This window comes from Pleurodeles waltl, chromosome 10 (genome assembly GCF_031143425.1).
Source record: "Pleurodeles waltl isolate 20211129_DDA chromosome 10, aPleWal1.hap1.20221129, whole genome shotgun sequence".
Lineage (NCBI taxonomy): Eukaryota > Metazoa > Chordata > Amphibia > Caudata > Salamandridae > Pleurodeles > Pleurodeles waltl.
The window spans coordinates 29964387-29984830 of record NC_090449.1 but is presented as its reverse complement, the minus strand read 5'-3'; the positions used below and the strand labels follow the sequence as shown (position 1 = coordinate 29984830).

The following is a 20444-nucleotide window of genomic DNA, read 5'->3' as shown; positions in this document are numbered from 1 at the left end:
TATGCTAGAAATGTGTCCAGCAAAGGACAGCTGACTTCTGTTACTGTGCGGCCTTTGTGGTCGCAATGCCAAAAAGTGGATACCTCTTAGGTGTGTGAAGCGCTCCATAGGACCACTGTCTGCTCCCCCTAAGCCTGCCACTGTGCCTCGCAGGGTGGAATATGCCCATTAAAGATATCTTCAACTTTGGAAATGTTTACCGACCATCAATGGCAACCGGCCTGGGAGACTGGTAGCCACTGAGAGCCTTAAAAGTGCTGAAGTAGTTTCAAAGCTAATGATGTTTAAACACCACTCTGATGTATGACATAGATGTTGAAATGTTCTTGATAAAGTTTGTCAAAGGTTCATTTTCAGTTAACATGCCAGTAGGTCTGAGTAGAAGACACTTGGAGGCCTTCAGAGCTCCTCTCTGAGGTAAGATAACTTAAGGGCCGGATCCATGTGAGATTTTAAGGATACCCGCATAAGTTAAATTTACATACACTTAATATAAATGAACCTAATTTACAAAGTCCAAAGCAATCCTGGAAATCTTGCATGGTGAATTCCCTCCTGAATCTTCAGTGGACGCCCCTGATCTTATTCTGCAGATGCTGTGCACATGCAATCACACCACAGTACTAACCCGTCCTTACAAGAACCTATTACTTCATCAGATCTTGCATCATCCTTCTGGAGGAGAGGCATTGTCCGCTTCAGCGTTTTTTGTGATTCATAAATCTGTTTGATTTCACTTAAATGTTTAGTTCAGATAAGTTTACCTTTTAAGCATCTAGATTAGGAGGGTCTGGTTGTCCACTGGGAACATGGCTGACTTTCCTTGTGACTGAAGCCGTGATCCACCATCATTGATTGTTCTGAGCTGGGTGGACTCACTGAACTGTTTGTTGCTGGCCTTTTTGTTCTCAGAAGGTTGACTGAGCCGCCGCGGTGAAGGCATCTGGTATCTCAGTTCTGGTCTCCCATCAGCCTTCTTGAAACAGCCGATAGACCCAGTGATGTTTAGAAAGGAAGCATTAATACCAGACCTAGACAAGGATAACTCTTAAGTGGTACACCGGACACAAACCCTGGGCAGATACCCTTCCTGGTGATCCCCGATTCCAAAGGGGGGAGTTAGTACCCTGAATCTCAGCGGGGATGGGGAGAATGCCCTAATAAGGGTTAACCGTGCAAATAAGTAAGTGGGATGCAAAACGCAACCGGATGCCAGGAATATTGTTCTGGCTTCTAGGGTGTCCTACACTTTAAAGGAAGTTGTTACTTTCTGCTCTCCTCTGACACAGACCAGCAGGTAGCCAGTAGTTGGGCACTCAAGGTTAATCCCTGCATCGGCCATGTCAGAAGCAAGTGAAACAGACCACCCTACCACTGTCTGTTTGGCAGTCTGCAGCTGGATTTGCTAATCTGCAAAGGACGAGAAGAGAAAAAGCTCCCTAATCCAAAGGTCTGCTGCTGTGATTGCACTTGTAACGCATAGATCTCTTCACAAGCATGACATACTTTTGTATGGCTGCAGCACTACTTGCATCTCATGCATGCTCCTGCAGAATGTAATAATAAAGGAAGCTTACATTTACACTCACACACAATAGGTATCACTAGGTGCATTGAATGCAGATTTAAGACTGTGGATCCATTGTCTTCATGGAGATGTCTACCAGAGATTAAATGCAGGAAAAATGTAAATTTCCTCATTAGACCAGATATTTGTATAATGCAATCAGTTGTCAACTCTGATGGTCCTGGGTGCGGACACTGGTGAACTCTTTTGCAAAGCCACCAGTATTGTCATCAAGTGATGTCACGCGTGAGGTTATTAGCCGCTGATGGTTGCATACCTATCTTTAAATGAGAAATTGCAGAGGTTTTAAAGTGTTGAATCAAGACGACAATAATGTTTTTAGTAATTTGTTGTGGCGGACACCTGTCTTCAATGCAAGTGGGCACCACCGGAGGTCATTCTTAGGAGGCTTGGGTCCAGGACATGACTGATGGCTTCGCCCTGCACTCAGAATCCTTGTCCTCCGATCCAGATGGACGTTGTCTCCGGCCATGTCTAGTGCACACCAGGAGAAGGGGAAAGCCAAGGCCCTCCTTCCCTGACAGCTAAGCTGTGGGCACAGAGTGTGGTATATCACAATCCCGATGCCCATGCTCCTTATCCACTAAGGGCCTCATTTAGAGTTTAGTGGATGGGGTTACTCTATCACAAATTCCCATAGGATATAACAGGATCGTAATATGGCAGACAGGGTATCCATCACATTTGGGAGGGAGTAACCCATCCGCCAAACTCTAAATCAGGCCCTGAGTGTACAGAGGGCTTTGCAACTAGCCTTGACCTCAGAGCCATACAACCCGTGTAGCGTAGGCTTCTCAGCAGATTGAACATTTAAAGCCTGTGGACACCTGCAGGCTTTTCATATTTTCCCACTCTGACAACTTTGTTTTTTAATACACTTTTTTTGCCAAATAATTCACCAACTACAAACTAAAGTTAATTACATATATTTTCGAAAAGTTTTACGCAAATTTGTCAAATGGATCCAATTATATTATCAAAACACAGCATCCTTTTCATATGCAAAGTGCAGGATAACTGAATGAATAACTACAGAGGCTGTATAGGGCATCTGTTCCACCCCCTTTATTATTTGATAAGATTATTTGTGGAAAGACCAAAAAAGAACAAAATAATGCGACATGTGCATCGATAATCCACTGAAGGTCATTTTAAGGGAAATGTGAATGAAAGTGAGTAAGTCAGTTGAGTGAGCCACAGGGATTGAGCCCAATATCGCTCAGCATTGAGGCTTGTGTTTACACATACACATTGTTGTGGTTTCCTGGCACAACACGTGAGGGGAAGCCGGAAAGGTTACTGTTCTCTATATGTAAAAACTAACTATGAGACACTGGACAGACGTACTACAAGGAGGTTTCACAACACATTCGGTTGCATTAATAGGCAGAAGTTCCAAACAACCGTGAATGACTTCAGTAAATATGAAGTGGGCTTCACGCGAGACTACGGTGAGAGGAGGCTTGTTCGCTTTTGGCCACAGATGCCTCAAGTCGGTATGCCTAGTTGACATCATTTGACCACTGCAAGTGGGAGGAGGTGTGTCGGGTCAGCCACAGCAAAGTAGCCTTCGATAGACCACAGGAGGGCATAATGTCCTAGGGTGAGACTCTGGCTTGATCAATGGAATGTGAAGAGTTGGGGGTCTGACTCTTTTGTAACACGTCTTTATGTGCATGCATGTAGTCGACCCAAGTGTGGGGTTAATGTCGATGAGTGGAGAAGCTTCTGACTCTTCAGGAATCTGCAAAGTGATTCCTGCCCCTTGGGTGGAACGTAGTGTGTTTCAGACTCCTTCCTATCCATCATTGGATCAAGGTCTACAATTACATTTACTTTCTGCGTGCTGGAGATTATGCCAAAGATAGGATCATTCTCCGTCAAGTCGTAGATGCTGAGAAGCTTGTATTCTCGTTCAGGAATTCCACCAGATGTCCTCTTCCAGACTCCATCTTTTCTATTGATCTGGCAGATAAATTTGGATATTCATGAGACTGGATCATTGCTTTTGTCCTTTTTCCCTGGGATTGAGCCCTCATTTTCTTCTGGTTGACCTGTTAAGATTACCAGCAATGGCAAGGATCATATCTTCTTTGACAAAGATCTGGTATTGCTGCTGCTTTCTTGCTGGGGAGATACGAATGAGATTTTTCCAGCTGCATGTGCACCAGCCACGGTACCAGCTATCACTGAGGCAAGCGCCAGAGTGAAAGAAGAGGTACACTAGAGGAAAGATCCAATTCGACACAGATATTCCTCAATCCTAACACCGAGGATGCGCATGTTAGGAGCACCCGAGAGGTGGTCCGAAACTGGTCCACTACCCGTCACTGTGTACTGAGTACCATGTTGCGAATAATAACAACATGCATTTGCAATGCAATGGGTCCCGTGTTTGCTCGAGTTTGAGCTATTAGCGTAGTAAATTCGTAACTGGACTTTTCTTGCCACATAAATTGAAAATTAAAAGTAAAATAGTTGACATAAGTGAACTGATTCAAAGTGCCACGGCTGCCATGAGCATGAGCGCGAAGGAGAGACAAAAAAGGAAAAAGAAGTTCACTCGTAGTCAAAGGTATCGGCAAACGTGCAATTACCATGCAACAGGGTCGATGGCCAAGACGGTAACAAAACTGCCCAGAGGAGGGAAAAGCGTAAAGAATTTACCAATGATAACAAATAATTTTTTAAAGGCAAGCCCACAAACAAGTGGAAGTGATGGGCATGCGGTTGGCGTGGTTAAAAGCCAACAGATAGAGTACAACAGGCCAGAGCTCTCACGCCCTCGACCTAAAAAGGACATAAGAGGGAAGAGTGAGCTCACCCTGACCAAAAGGTCCATGTGGCGGGCCAAAGAGACAACGTCGGCATTAGCGTTAATAATAATATTTTTTTTAAAACTGGTGAATCCTGAGCTGGTTTTGTGAATCCTGTGCCGGAGGTACAAATCCTAGACCCTCCAGTGGTCTCACTGACCTGCCTGGAAGGTCTCCAGAATTTGCAAATCCTGGAAAGAAAAAAAAACTGGTGCCCAACTGCTGTGCTTGGTTAACCCAGGGTGCACGGCCGAGGCAGCAGGGCAGGTTGTCTACAGATTCTGGTACAAGGTTGCTGAGTGGCAGAGAGGTGCAAGGTTGTAGGGTGGCAGGGAGGTGCAAGGTTGTAGGGTGGCAGAGAGGTGCAAGGTTGTAGGGTGGCAGAGAGGTGCAAGGTTGCTGAGTGGCAGAGAGGTGCAAGGTTGCTGAGTGGCAGAGAGGTACAAAGGTGCAGGGTGGCAGAGAGGTGCAAGGTGGCAGGGTGGTGCAAGGTGGCAGGGCGGTGCAAGGTTGCAGGGTGGCAGAGAGGTGCAAGGTTGCAGGGTGGCAGAGAGGTGCAAGGTTCCAGGGTGGCAGAGGGGTACAAGGTTCCAGGGTGGCGGAGGGGTACAAGGTTCCAGGGTGGCGGAGGGGTACAAGGTTCCAGGGTGGCAGAGAGGTGCAAGGTTGCATTGTGGCAGAGAGGTGCAAGGTTGCATTGTGGCGGAGAGGTGCAAGGTTGCATTGTGGCGGAGAGGTGGAAGGTTCCAGGGTGGCGGAGACGTGGAAGGTTCCAGGGTGGCGGAGACGTGGAAGGTTCCAGGGTGGCGGAGACGTGGAAGGTTCCAGGGTGGCGGAGCGGTACAAGGTTCCAGGGTGGCGGAGCGGTACAAGGTTGCAGGGTGGCAGAGAGGTACAAGGTTCCAGGGTGGCGGAGCGGTACAAGGTTCCAGGGTGGCGGAGGGGTACAAGGTTCCAGGGTGGCAGAGAGGTGCAAGGTTCCAGGGTGGCGGAGGGGTACAAGGTTCCAGGGTGGCGGAGAGGTACAAGGTTCCAGGGTGGCAGAGAGGTACAAGGTTCCAGGGTGGCGGAGCGGTGCAAGGGCACAAGTGCTGTGACTGCATGGAGAATAGAAGAGGCCAGGAGGCGTGGGGGCAGCCTCAGGTCTCAGCAGCGAGGTGCCCAGGACACAGCCAGTGGGGTGCTTGGTTCACAGGCAGGAAGGCACAGGGGAGAGCAGGCACAGAGGTACAGGGAGAAGCACGAGCAGAGAGGCTGGGAGGCATAGGATGGCTTTGATCAGGAAGGAATAGGGGAAGTATAGGCAGAGAAGCACGGGTAACAAGACACAGGGCTCCCTTGACAAGGAGGGGCGTGTGGCATGGGCAGGGTGGCACAGGCAGAGGGGCAGGCATATCTGCGCACACTGGGCATTGCAGCTTCTGTATCTAGTTACCCTCCTCTGTGTCCTGCCTCTCTCCCGTGCCCATTCCCTGCTCAGTCCTAAACCCTTGCATGCTCTGGTTTTACCCTCTGTGTTACTGCTCCTCGGTATCTGCCCCAGCCCATCCAGCCTGTCCTCTGCCTGCCTGTTCCTGGCACAGACCCTCTCCTCTCACCAGCTTTACATCCGCCTGCTCGGTTTCATGCTCCTCTTTTCCTGCCTCACACTGTTCATCATGCGTGAAACAAGCTCCGCCTGCCCTGAGGAGGCCACACTATGTAACTCCTTCTCTGGGCTTCCCTGGCACTGCCTACCTGAAGTAGACATTCCAGAGGATGCAGCCCGGGACTGCTTCCGGGTCGGAGGCAGGGCTTGTTTCTCTTGTTTATCTGAGACCGAGGCAGGGTGTTCCCTTCGCTGCTGGGTGTTCCCAGGGTTTGGTAACAGAATAGCTCTGGGTGTTGTGGGCCCTGCCAGCCACACAACACATGCACTCCAGCCTTGTGGCAATTCTGACTTGAGTTGAACAATCATAGCCACGTGTGCAATACAATTATTGTTTAAAACAAATCAAACCAATCAATGGCTTGGTGGGCTAATGCATTAGGCGCAGACACGCCACCTTGCCTCACACAGGTTGCTAAGTACAATTGAATTATATTATAGTAGCACGTGTGCGTTTCCCTGGACCAATGAATGGATATGTGTGTGCATGCCTGCAGCACCGGCCTCCTGGAGACACCTGCGCAGTGAACGATGCGGGCTAGTGGTTGAGCAGGGAACGGGGCTTGTGAAGCATGTTTCGCTGCATTGTGTGATCCTGGGCAGATGACCTTGAGCCGAGCCTGATTTACCGTTTGGCAGAGGGAGTGCTGTCGGTCACGGTGGAGGAGGACATTACTTCTGCCGCTCTGATGGACTTCTGTGCCCCAAATTTAGAGATAATCGCTGGCTCAAAAGCTTTTGTTTTTCGGAGGTAAACTTCCAAAGCATTTTTCTGAAATATTCTCCGAAAGCAGGAGTTTGTTTCTGTAGTCTCCCAGGTCGTGCGAATCATGTTTTTCTTGGTCCTCCTCCGGTGATAGGAACAAATACATTACATCATCCACCCTAAAGAGGCCCGGCGGTTTAATGCCCTTCCTCCATGGAGCCATTGGGAGACGTGTCCTATCAACAGAGCCAAAGTCTAAGGTTTGCCCCTCTCTAAATGGGGAGGGTGGGCCGAGGGTTTGCGACCGAGTACCTTGTCCTCAAAAACTCTAAGTCGGGCCTTTTGTCATTGGCTCCCTGTCTGCCAAGCTGGGCGAACGTAGGACCCGTGAAAAGTGTGAAATGATCTACTGGCCTTCTCTGCTCTGACCCAGACCCCCGAGTACAGAGACACGAAGCTTTTGGTACAACAGACTAACAAACACATTGTTAATATTTTGTATGCTCCATATATTTAAAAAAACGTCTGCAGTGATGACAAATGTGGTTTTCTCATTAATGGGGGCGTCATTACCCAAAATAATCGGTACTCATGGTATCAACCTGTGAAAATGAATGGCCGAGTCAACCCAGTTGGGGTTCCAAACTTTGACACACAGAATATCTCTGCAGCAGGCGCATCAACCTACCGAGATAACTCGATGGGGTTGGAACCCTAGTACTTTCACATACATCTCTGCAGCAGGCGCATCAACCTACCGAGATAACTCGATGGGGTTGGAACCCTAGTACTTTCACATACATCTCTGCAGCAGGCGCATCAACCTACCGAGATAACTCGATGGGGGTGGAACCCTAGTACTTTCACATACATCTCTGCAGCAGGCGCATCAACCTACCGAGATAACTCGATGGGGGTGGAACCCTAGTACTTTCACATACATCTCTACAGCAGGCGCATCAACCTACCGAGATAACTCGATGGGGGTGGAACCCTAGTACTTTCACATACATCTCTACAGCAGGCGCATCAACCTACCGAGATAATTCGATGAGGTTGGCACCCTAGTACTTTCACATACATCTCTACAGCAGGCGCATCAACCTACCGAGATAACTCGATGGGGGTGGAACCCTAGTACTTTCACATACATCTCTACAGCAGGCGCATCAACCTACCGAGATAACTCGATGGGGGTGGAACCCTAGTACTTTCACATACATCTCTACAGCAGGCGCATCAACCTACCGAGATAACTCGATGGGGTTGGCACCCTAGTACTTTCCCATAAATAGGGTGACCACCTGTCCGTAAATTTCACGGACTGTCCGTAATTTCGCCCTGCTGTCCGCTGTCCATGATGAAAGCTTTAACGGACGGCATTTGTCCGTAATTTTAGCTTTCACCTAAAGGGCACCGGAGGCAGGGCGAAATTACGGGCGGAGGAGTTTCCCCAGCTGGACTGAAAGGCAGGGGGTCTCCTGTGCTCTGAGGGAGGGAGGGGCAGACAGATAAGAAAAGGCCTTCTTGCCAGGGGGTCTCCTTCCCTAAAGACATGCAAATGTGGGCAACTGGTAAATCTGCAAATACAAAGGGGCTTGAAAACCTTCATTGACTTTACTAAAAGGAGTCACTTGAAGTTTTCTGGTGGCAAAGATATTTCTTTCAGAGAGGTATTGTAATGGTGTTCCAAGGTGAGCTGTGGAGTGTGTGGTTTTAATGAAGTGTTATACATTTTTTTATCACTAGGTATAAACTGTATATTATTCAAATCTGTATTTGAGAAACACTTTTTTTTAATTTAACCGAAATGTATTTGCGCATTTTGTAGCAGCCTTTATTATGATGTAATTGTATTTTTCACAGTTCTTTCAGGTACCTCGGTACCTCATAGTACTAACAAACATTGGCAAAGCCAATAGGTCTCATCTACGGAAGAGTTATTGGCTTTGCTAATGTGTTTTAGCCCTTAGCCATGTTATACACCAGAGTAGCTGCTGTTCAGCATGGCTTAAAGTTAGTGGCATAGTGGTGAGGAGTAGAGTAGCATAGGAGCAGTGGCGTAGAGCCCAGTGGTGCAAAGTACAGTGCAGTGGGGTACAGTGCATGGAGTGGCATGGGATAGAGTAGAGTGGAGTAGAGTGGCATACAATAGAGTAGCAGAGAGAGCAGTAGTGTATAGTGGTGCAGTGGCATAGATTGCAGAGTAGACTCACATTGCAGGGAGTGCAGTGGTGTAGTGAAGAGTGGTGCAGAGTAGGACAAAGTGATGTAGAGTGGAGTGATGCAGAGTAGAGTGGCATAGAGTGCAGTGGCATAGAATGCAGTAGTACATAGTACATTGGTGTATAGTACGGTGGTGGAGAGTGCAACACTGCAGAGTAGAGTGTCAGTGCAGTGATGTAGAGTGGAGTAGAGTGGCACAGAGCAGTGGCGTACAGTATAGTGGTACAGAGTAGAGGGCAGTGGCGTACAGTGCAGTTGTTTAGAGTGCATTGGCGCAAAGTGCAGTGGCATAGAGTGGCATGGGGTAGAGTTACATAGAGTGCAGTAGAGTAGAGTGGCATACAATAGAGTAGCAGAGAGTGCAGTAATGCAGAGTGGTGCAGTGTCATAGAGTGCAGAGTAGACTCATGTGGCATAGAGTGTAGTGGTGTAGAGTGGTGCAGAGTGGAGTATTGTAGAGTGGTGTAGAGTAAAGTATAGTGCCTAGAGTGCAGTGGCATAAAGTAGAGGGGTGTAGAGTGCAGAGTTGCAGAGTAGAGTGTCAGTGCAGTGGTGTAGAGTGGTACAGAGAACAGTGGCATAGAGTACAGTGGTGCAGAGTAAAGGGCAGTGCAGTTGTTTAGAGTGCACTGGTGTAGCATGTAGTTGCATAGAGTGGAATTGGGCAGAGTAGAGTGGCATAGAATGCAGTGGAATAGAGTATATTGGTGCAAAATGCAGTAGTACAGGGCAGAGTGGTGTAGAGTATAGTGGCGGCCAGAGCAGTGTTGCAGAGTGTCAGCTTGCAGTGGTGTAGAGTGCTTTGAACTGAGTGCAGTGGTCAGAGTGGTATAGAGTACAGTGGCGTAGAATAGATTGTTTCAGAGTAGAGTGCTGTTGCATAGAGTGGAGAGGTGCAGGGTAGAGTGCAGTGGCATAGAATGCAGTGGCACAGAGTGCAGTGGCATAAAGTAGATTATTTCACAGTAGAGTGAGGTGGCTTAGAGTGGAGAAGTGCAGGTTAGAGTGGAGTTGCATAAAGTGGCATAGAGTGTGATGGCATAGAGTAAAGTAGTGTAGAGTGCCGTGGCGCAGAGGTGCAGAGTAGATTAGAATGATGTACAGTGTATTGATGTAGAGTGCAGGGGCATAGAGTTGAGTGTTACAGAGTAAAGTGCATTAGCATAGAGTGTATTAGCTTAGAGTGCAGTGGCGTACAGTGCAGCGTTGCAGAGTGGCAGAGAGTGGAGTTGTGCTGATTAGATTGGTGTTGCCTAGACTGGAGTGGTATGGTGTGCAGACGAGCAGAGGGCAGTGGTGTAGAGTGGCGCAACGTGCGGTGGTTTAGAGTAGAGTAGTACAGAGTAGAGTAGAGAGGCATAGTGTGAAGTAGCATAGAGAGCAGTGGCATAATGTGGAGTGGTTCCGAATGGAGAAGAGAACAGTGGCATGGAGTGGCGTAAAGTGGAGTGATACAGAGTAGGGTGCAATTCTGATATATTCTGAAGTCTATTTAAATGTTGTCATGTGATAGAAAAAACTCTTTCCTAACCCCAGTATCCAGCAAGATTGTTGCATAAATCCTCACACTTTGAAGTCAGTGAAAGGAAAGTAAACACTAAGTTCCCACCAAAGACAGAGCCTGACATTTGACTTTGTTCTTTGAATGCACAGCAAATATGATAAGATAAGAACAAGATTTACAGGCCTGTTTACAGAAAGGGAGCACTCGGCAGGATACTGTAAATAAGGTTTTGGGAAGGGAAGGGACGAATTCAAGCTGCATAGCCTAAAACAAATAAAGCCAGGAAATTGAAAGCAACAAATTGTGAGTTACAAACCACAAGGCCAATGGCAAGCAACGGGCAGAATGCATTCACAAGGAAGCACTATGAATTTACTTAAAGTGACAGCTGTGGGATACTTTGTGGGGAAAGTCCAGTATTTTAGTCCATATCTTGCAGAGGTTTGGCTACATCAGTCACCCAGGTAGTAGGATGAGCAGACCTGGAGTGGTTTCCATGTTGCAGTTGTAGGATAGGTCTGTACACCCATTCTATCAGTTTGCCACCATTTCCTATGGTACAGAGCTTCTGGCACACCTCTTGTAGGGTTAGTGCTAGGTAGCAGACACGAAATAGGGCATTTCATGATTGTTTAAGGTGGTTGTAAGTAAGGAGTTGACCGGGGTGAAGATGGGAGTCTGTCAGAAGGGTTTGGAAATTTAGTAGCTCACTGTTCAGACACAAGGTCCCCAATTTTAAGACCCCTGTAACATGCCACTGATGAAGTTGCTCTGAGCACAGCCGTCCTGTGCGAGTGGGAAGGCTTAGCAAAGGTAGTGCAGGGGCACAGGGTTTCTTCCTGTCAGTGAGTTTACAGGTTCCAGCAAGGTAAGAGAAAGCTGTGCATGATAACCCCGGATGGTGATCCGTAGAATGGTCAGTAGGAAACGATGAGCAGTGCATTAAGCCTTCCTTAAAAGTCTTTACTGATAAACCCCATCTCATGTAGGGAGGTGGGCAGAAAGCCAGCGAGCCACCCATTGGACATCTGCAGCTGAATAAAAGCATTCTAAGTCCAGAAGATGTAATCCACCCGCACTCACAGTTAGCTTTAGAGTGGAAAGAGCTCCTGATGGCGCCGCAGCGACCAAATCAGACGTGTGGCCTGTCTGAAGAAGGAATGGAGGACGAGCAGGGGAAGGTTTGCAAAATAATACTATCATTGGGGTAGCACACCATCTTCGCTAGTGCCACATGGCCTCTACAGAAAGCAGAAGAGAAGACCAAAAAGCAAACTGGGCTTGGAGGGACCATTCGCTCTGCCGAGATTTTCACCCTGGAAATCAGTGTAAGAATGGTAGATATTAATCACTAGGTATCAAAAGGTAACTGGTTCCCAGTTCAATCTGAGATCTAATTGTGTATGAAGTCGAAAACAGTGTCATATGTTAAAGAAACACTAATTACATTTTAAAATTTGTAAATTTTGTTTGTGCAATTTACATCCCAAATATTTTGAACATTCTATGTGTACTTGACACTTAAGGATAACTTCGATCTCTAGTTTGGCTTTTGCTCTATTTCAAAACCATATAAAGACATGGACTAAGCGGGCAATTGCCTTGCATAACCTTGCAAGGGGTCTGGCCCCTGCTCACCCTTCACAAGCACTAACAGCGGACCATTGCACCAGAAGAGTTTGCCAAGGTGGATGGGTGTTGATTGTTCAACCACTTGACAGTGCCCCTTCTGTTTCGCTCCTATGTGCAGACAACTCCCCAGGTACCCAATACCTTCAAATAGTCTTGGTGGACCCATCTTGTCTGATTTTAGGAATTGTCCCACCTTGTTCTTCTCTTCTTTATTTATCAAGTTGTTAGCAACAACCCTTTGAATTACTTGCCGTGGATCTCCCATTTGATCTCAATTTCATCCTACTCTTTTATTATCTTTGATTGGTAGTCCGGGCTCCCATTTCTGAGATAAATGTAGAGTCCCAAACATACACTCTAGTGCAGTGAGACTACAGACAAGTTATGGGTACATCACATCCTGTCATTAGGTGTGAGACTGTCACCCACACCATCTGCCCAACCTCTTTAAAAAAAATAGGTTGAAAGTCCATGGGCGGTTGGGGTAAGCCAGATGTATTTGTTCAATTTGTTTAAACTAGCATAAGGTTAATTACCTTAATGTTTCCCAAGGGGTTTTGAAATGTTCAGAAACGTAATCAAAATTTTGCTGTTACTTTCTCCTCAGGAAAGATCGGGTAGATTTGGGTAGGGGTGATGGCCTTGCCGTGAAGGGCATTAATTTACTACTGAACAAGGACGTAATGTGACACCTGAATGTAGCACACCAGGAGGCAATCACAAAAGTTCCACAGTGAATAAATAGTGCTATGTTAAAGAGTACATAAATGCACTGACAACATAGTGAGGCATGGCCTCTCTTGCGTGTCTCTGTAAAACTGACGTTTGTTCTTGAATTTTTGTCCTGAATTTTGACCCTTTGTCCTGAATTTTTGTCCTGAATTTTGACCCTTTGTCCTGAATTTTTTACAGTCCTGTCCAGAATTTGTCTCAATGCCAGGTGGTCACCCTCTACAGCAGGTGCATCAACCTACCGAGATAACTCGATGGGGGTGGAACCCTAGCGCTGTGGATTCCAAATAGCGCCCTACAGCAGGCGCATTAACCCACCGCACTAAAACCAGAGACATGCAGGTCCCACTCTGCAGCAGATGCAGGCCTAGGGGCGTTCCTGGTTATTTTTCTGGAACTCTGGGCCCGTTTCCCAAGCACTCACGCGGAGGTTAATTCATTCCCGATTACAGAAGGAAGATTAACTGCTTTTAACGAAAACTATAGTTTGTATTGATTTTTCTGCTATTGTGCAGGGTGTGTGTAACTCCGTGATCTGTGCGCCTGGTGCGGCGACCCAAGTGTGACCTGCTGGTCGCCGGTTCGAGTCCCAGCGATGGCCGTTTAAACCTCTCCTTGTAACAAGATTTATAAACCAAAATATACACCACCTTCGCATGTGTGGTAGTAATTGTGTACACAAGCATTGCTGGCAATGTGCTTGGGAGGGGAGGATGTTGCAATTAATTTCATCATTAAAACCCGTTGTTTTCAGGCAGACCACAAAACAAAATGAATGGGCATGCTGCAAGGGCCCTAAAATACACACCAGCGTGAAACACATTTCATATTACGTATTTCAGGCTGGCCCTTTACAGGCCCCGTCCCCCTACAAAGCCCATGCGTTCTGCGCACCCTCGCCACCTATCCTGAAGGACTGCATGGGCTCCAGCCTTGCCACCATGCTTCTGCCCCATCCCCACCATCTGCCCATGCTCTGCCTGCCCTGCACTTCTGCCCTCCCTCTGTCACTGCTGCCCCTCCCTGTCCTTCTCCAGAGCCCCCCGGCCACACTTGGAGGATACATCTCAATAAATAGACTCATTACTTTCCTAACTGGCCCTGAAGGCAGGTTGCAGAGGTTTTTGCCTCTCAGCCCTTCCTGATCTCACGCGCATTGTCTTCATTTTTTTTCCTTTGAAAATATGTTTTTAATTTTTGACTGAAGGTGACGATGTAGAAAACATCCTTATCATGAGTTCTCTTGGCCGACTTGTGTAGTAGGGCACCATGTGACCTTTGACCCCGCGGTGCCTGGATGGAGTTGTGGTGACCTGTATCCGCTGCTCCTGAGACGGGCATTAGGGGCCCTCATTAAACCATGGAAGGCCCTGTACAGAACATCATTTTTGTTACTTTGAAAAGGGCAATAAATAAAATTAAAAAAAAAAGAAAACAGATTAATTACAAATGCAACCCGGTATGTTTAATAGGAGAAAGCGCCTAAAAACATTCCTGCGCCCCTCCGGGTACTTTTACTAGAACAGGAGGTCATTTTACGTAAGTGCCCCAGGAGAGCAGCAGTAGCTTGTGGCCCCTTCTGGTGCCCCGGAGCACTGTGGGATGGCAGAAGGTGCCACAGCTGCTTCTGCAGCAAGGGAGTAGGCAGAAAGTTAAACTACCCCCCCCACTATGAAACAAATCTCTGATGAGTGTGTGAAGCAGGTAAGCCTGACGCCTTCTAAAACTGTTCTCCATCTGCACACCTTCCTTTCTAGCCGTTCATTGGTCGGCCCGTCCATTCATCCATTGTGTGATCCTCCACGCCAGCCTTTCGTCATTCCAACAATCCATTGATATTCCATTCATCCATCAGTTCACTGATTTACTCTATCCTTTCACTAATAAACGGACCCTTTCACTTTTCCATCCAACTATCCATACACCCTTTCACAGTAGCGGGTCGTGGAAGGGGCGGGGAGGAGGCGTGGGAGAGGGGGGGCAGGGGTGGGCACCTAATATTAAATTAAATTAAGAAGAAAAAAAAACACTTACCTTTTTCGGCGCAGTCCCGCGCCGCTCTGCTCCTCTTCCCTTCTGGCTGCACAGGCTCCCAGCCCAAATCAGAGTAAGGATTGGCTGGGAGCGTCGAGCCAGGGCACGAGACAGCCGGCCAAACACACATGCGTATTGAGGGGGAGTGCTCAGCACTCCCACCTCAGTGCACGTCACCCCGTGGCCCCACCCCTTTTAAAGAAAACGATAATAAACATAGGTTATTGTCGTTTTCTTTAAAAGGTTTAGCAGCTGCCGCTGCTGGCGCAGGGGCGACACTCCCCCGCCCATACGGAGGAGCCACCACTGCCCTTTTATCATTTTATCCATCCAGTGACCATTTCCTTCACACATCGATCCATCTTTACACACTTCCATCCATTTGTCCTTACACCCTTTCATCCTTTCTCTAATTGATTTTTTTTCACCTCTCCATCCAAACTTTCGTCCTCCCGGCCCTGTCCTTGCACTCTTCTTTGTTGTTTGCAATCTTCCTTCCTTTTCCTCTTGTTTTCCAGTTCTATCTACCATCATTTTTTAATTTTCTCCTATTTTTCTCACATTGTCCTTCATCCCACTTACTCCATTTGCTGCTCTATCTGCTATATTTACTACATTCATCATTTCCTTCTCCTTTCCAGGGGCTGACTTAACAGCAATTGGTTCCTACCTATTAGACCTGCCAAGATCTGTCCTTGGAATGCTTTATGGCAAGTTGTCTGTAGATGGAATATGACAAATATAAAACGAATCGGCTTTCATGGGATACTGGTTACTGTGCCACCGCGAGCAGTGGCCACCCCCAAGTAAGCTGCTAAAGCGGGGGTTCCCTGCGCCACTGTTCTGCAGCCCTTTCTAAAATAGAGATCGTGCAGGGGGTGTTGACTCATTTGCATGAGAGCGTGGCGTCGTACAAATCAGGAAGACTTCACCTCAGCGACCACGCCATATTACAGACGCAGAGGCAAAGGAGCTGTCAGGAGGCACACTGGCTTTGCATCACACAGAGGTGGCACACAGTTAGTGCTTCCCCAGGGGTGCCCCTTAGAAGGAGAGCAGCCATCCCCTTGCAGCCTGGTACATTCACTCAATGCTCCCGACACTGAAAGCCAGAAAACAGCCGGTCCGCCATTCACTAATGAGCTGACCAGAGTGCAGGCGCGTGTTTGTCGCTGCCCTGGGGAAAGTGTAGTTATTGTAATATGGCACACTGTCCTCGTCTGCACCTGGTGTAGTTAAAGACTAGGGAATTACACCAAATTTGTCAGAAAGCTAGACCTTGGTCCACAAAGCATGCATTTTGTTGTAGATCCGCCAGGAACCTATGTCGATGCACTGTCCTGGGGACCTCATCCCCCTGGACACATGTTCCCTGCATGTGAGAGTGCGTCAGGGAACAGAAATTTGATTTCCTGCCTGCACTCTCCCGGGCAAGGAATACAACTTTGCTCCAGTAAGTGTAGGAACCGAGAAAAATGCTGCTCCTGGCTGGGCGGGATTAACATAAAAGGAGCAAGCTCCCCCCAGAACCATAATAGGTGCTAGCTGGGGAGCCTACTGGGGCCTTCAAGGTCCACCCATGGCTGCCAACGATTTACATGTTGGGTGTGTCCAAGGTGGGCACCGGGGCACTGACTACCAACTTAAAAAAGTGTTTAAAAAATGGCAACTGGCCTGCTCCTGCCATGGTGGTGGCTGGAGAGCCGACGGTGGCTGCAGGAAACCTGGGGCTTTCCCGCCCACAGTCCCCCAACTATTGGCAATGTTGGGCGTGCCAAGGGTGGGCACCGGCACCCAAAAAATGTAAACAGAAAGGATAAAAAAAAAAGACTAATAAATGACCAACAGGAACAACTCATTTATTATACACTGCTCTGGCAAAGAGCGCCTCATAATGCCCTAGGGCTTTTCAAATGTATACATTTTCATCCTGGTGGTGCCCCTAAAAGAGGCAGGGCCACTAGCAACCATTTTTATAATATGGTGGGCTGCAGGGAGTGCAGCAGCCCCCCCATCTACATTGAAAAAACACAGTAAGTCTCCTTTTATGGCAATCACTTTCATTAAACATTGCAATGTGTAGGTTTCTACAATTATGTTTATTTATAATTATTGGTGACTTTTTGACAAAGCCAATATGTATTCTTTATATATGTTGATGTGCTAACCTCTTGATAAAGACAATATGCCCAGGTTTTATGCTTTGGTGTTCTGACCCTTTGACAAAGTGAGTAGGTCTGCATTACATAAAATGACATGCTTTATATTGCTACATCACTTAGTCATCAGTGCGCGCCCATAGGGGCTGAGTGCAGGGCCAGGACTTGCACCCAACCCTTTGCCTCACATGGCTGAAAGCCGCCCACTGCGAGCTGTAGGGTGCTCGCGGGGGTTAGAGGCAGGCCGTGCGACAAACCGCATGCTGCACATGGCCAAAGGTCATGCACTGTCAGTCGGGTGCCCACAAGTGTTGGACCCCACTCTGTGCATAGTGATGGACATCTTACTTAACATTAAAAAAAACATAGAAATTCACTTGAAATAAGAGAGTATAAAGTGATGTTATAGATAGGAATCGTAATAATCTCTTACTTTATAATATAAAAAAAACTGAATTGAAAATCCATGATTCTGAATATTTTCAGTCAGAACCAGAATCAGAAAATACCTTATTCTTCTTTCCATATTGAAAAGCCATAAAAGTTCCCATTATAAAATTTCCACTATATATATATATATATATATATATATATATAATAATAATTATACATTTAAAAAAACAATAAATATGCAGCAATGAAAATGCTATATATATATATATACATTTTACTCAAAGCAGCTAACCCACTCAACTGTTTGCATATCAAAATAACCCTCCACAGAATTTGGAAACCGCAAACAAAACAAACTTCATGGGAATGCAATTGTTGCAAAAAACAAACAAAAAAACAACGCAAGTCTGCACTGCTTAAAATTGAATTTTTGTAATAGTGGCTTTAAAATTTGCAGTTATGGAATTTCATAAAATGAACAGAATAAGATGAAATGTGCATTGTTGTGAAACACAGGCAATTAACCAATTTGGCTGGGTATTTTCAGTAATTTCTAAGCTGAAGTTTGTTCAAGGCAGTGGACAAATGCTCTTTTCTGACTCTTTGACGACTATAAACAAAAAACAGGTTACAGTTCTTTAGAAATTTAGATTGGCACCAGTGGAAGTCTCTTTATGACTCTTTCTAGAGGATGACCCCTGAGTAAGGTATGGCTCAGGACCAGACAGAAAAGGAAGCCAATTGCCAGGATATCCAGCAAGCATTCTTATTAGGGACTATGGAATTTAGATAATGCAGCTCCGCTGTCTGAAGCCATTAAAGCAAAAATATTAGATTTTCAGAAAAAAAGTCTGACTTGAATATAAGATGTTGAGGAAGTACAAGGCCTGAAGAAGGAAATAGTTTAAAAAAAGACTTGACCGAGGCTTGTTTCCATTTTGAAATCTAGCAGACTACGCGCTTATCAGGTTCATGTTGGTCCTCAAAGATAGGTACCACTTCAAAAAGGTCAGCTAGATGAACTTCTAATAAACTGAATGGATAATTAGGTCTGCACCATTGAGATCTGCGAATGAATGAATATTTTCACTCGTAAATCATGGCTGTGGTTTGTTGTGCTGAGGCACTCCTGGGGTAGGATGGGAATGGCTTATGGCAAAAGTGAAGACCTGAACAGAGTGTTTCCTTGGCTGCGGTCAGCCCTTGGAGAAACGGGCAGGTGGAAAATGTGGTGCTTTACGTAGAAATATTGGAGAAATCCGGATGCATCATTGTGTTGAAGAGTAAACTCAACAGAAGACCTTTGGATTAAAGCACACCTAGTATTTGATGGCAGATGGAACCACCAGAGACTTCCAGTCTATCCAGATCCTCATCTTTTCAAGACATTCAGGACCAGGATGAGTTCCTTATGCTATCACACGGTTCTCACAATTTACACCCTGCAGAGCCTTCCTTGTTTTGAGACTCACCGCAGATGACGGGTGCTTCAGCCTCTCTTTGCAACCGGTTTACGGTCATCCATTTGTGACCAGGTCTAAGGCGTAAAAAGATCTTACAGAGAAGCCGTGTGGTGCTGGATCAGTCAGACAACACTTATGACTTTACTATAGGTTTGCTGATTTTTAATAGTTATCAACTCACGATATTGTCTATCAATAATGAGTCATTCTATCTCGTGATATTAGGGGTCAAGGTTTCTCTCTAGGGACAAAAGACAATGTCAAAATCCATTATGTCTTGCACATTATTGACCGGTTCCCACCATACGCTCCAGTTGGTGTAAGACGGGACAACGGAGACCCCTTTACAATATTGCATTTTATGTTTCAAAACATATGACTTAATTTACCTTTTTGATTTTCTATGAAAAATTCTCAACATTCCTTAGACTCTGAAACCACAGTTCTGAAGCCTTTGTCTGCAAGGAGGGCACAAAAGTTTGTGTGTGTGTGTGGCCTGGATTGGCATACTTTAGGAATATTCTGCTCACAATATTCGGCTCATACTACATCTAAAAAACTTTATCGTTCTGCTAAGATTTCCCATCTTGCACAGATTAAGCTAGTAGGGGCATAATTACACTGAACTCATAGTTCCGGCTACTGCACATGTGCAGAGCCAGTGAGGGTTGGTTCTCTGTCGAAGCGCGGAGTTGCAGAACTCTACGCATCCTGCTGCAGATCCACTCCGCAGAAGTAGATGCAAAGCTCCAGGGAATCCTACAGAATAGTTGACTGTTATCCAGGCAGTTTCTCTAGCACCGTACTCTATTGTAGCCTTGCATAGGGCCTCATACACCCGACGAGGCTCCACAATACTTCTGGGTGGACAATGTGCGTCTATAAGTTGCCCCACATGGGAAGGCTTTTGGTGTTATGCGTAAGGTTTAGAGGTATTTTCCTCATATGTAGTGTCAAGCTTGGAGCTGGCTAAGCTTTAAATGAATTAAAGATATGGACTGGTGCATGCTGGCCAAAAAGGTGGTCTAGTGGGTTGTGGGTGCCCCCAGAAAAGGGCTAAAATTTGGGGCCGCTGGAATGAGTATTGAGGTCATAACTGTGACTCTGTGATCCCAAGCACTAGGACCGGATCTACCCTTGACACTTTCAGCTTATACCCACACACAGTCCGTGCAGTTAGTAGATGGATGATGGGATTACTGATGATGTATACTGAGATATTCCCTTTTTTTACTGTCAAAACACAATTGATTGACTAAAGGCCTTCTGTGTTTCCCAATATACCTTTCAAAAAAAGATTTATTCAAAAAATCATGGTATGAATTGAAGTGGTGTAAGAGACACTGTTGCATTTTGCGTGTACTTACCATTTCTGAGTGTGAGGCCACTCTGTTTGTTGCGTGTGGCTGGAATGCTAAAGAGGTTAGGTGTCAGGTACATAGGAAGCATCATTTTAATCATATGTGAGATTGGGAGAGGAGCTCCAAATGTGTTGTGGCAAGTTTGTGACTGTGGAGAGGTGTGGAGTGATATGTAATGACTT

At 46.4% G+C, this 20444-nt stretch overlaps 1 protein-coding gene across 1 annotated transcript in view; it reads left to right on the top strand.

The window, feature by feature from the left end:
- The window catches only part of PTPN18 (protein tyrosine phosphatase non-receptor type 18), a 266237-nt gene that overhangs the window by 92168 nt on the left and 153625 nt on the right, over positions 1-20444 (top strand). The window lies entirely within an intron of this gene.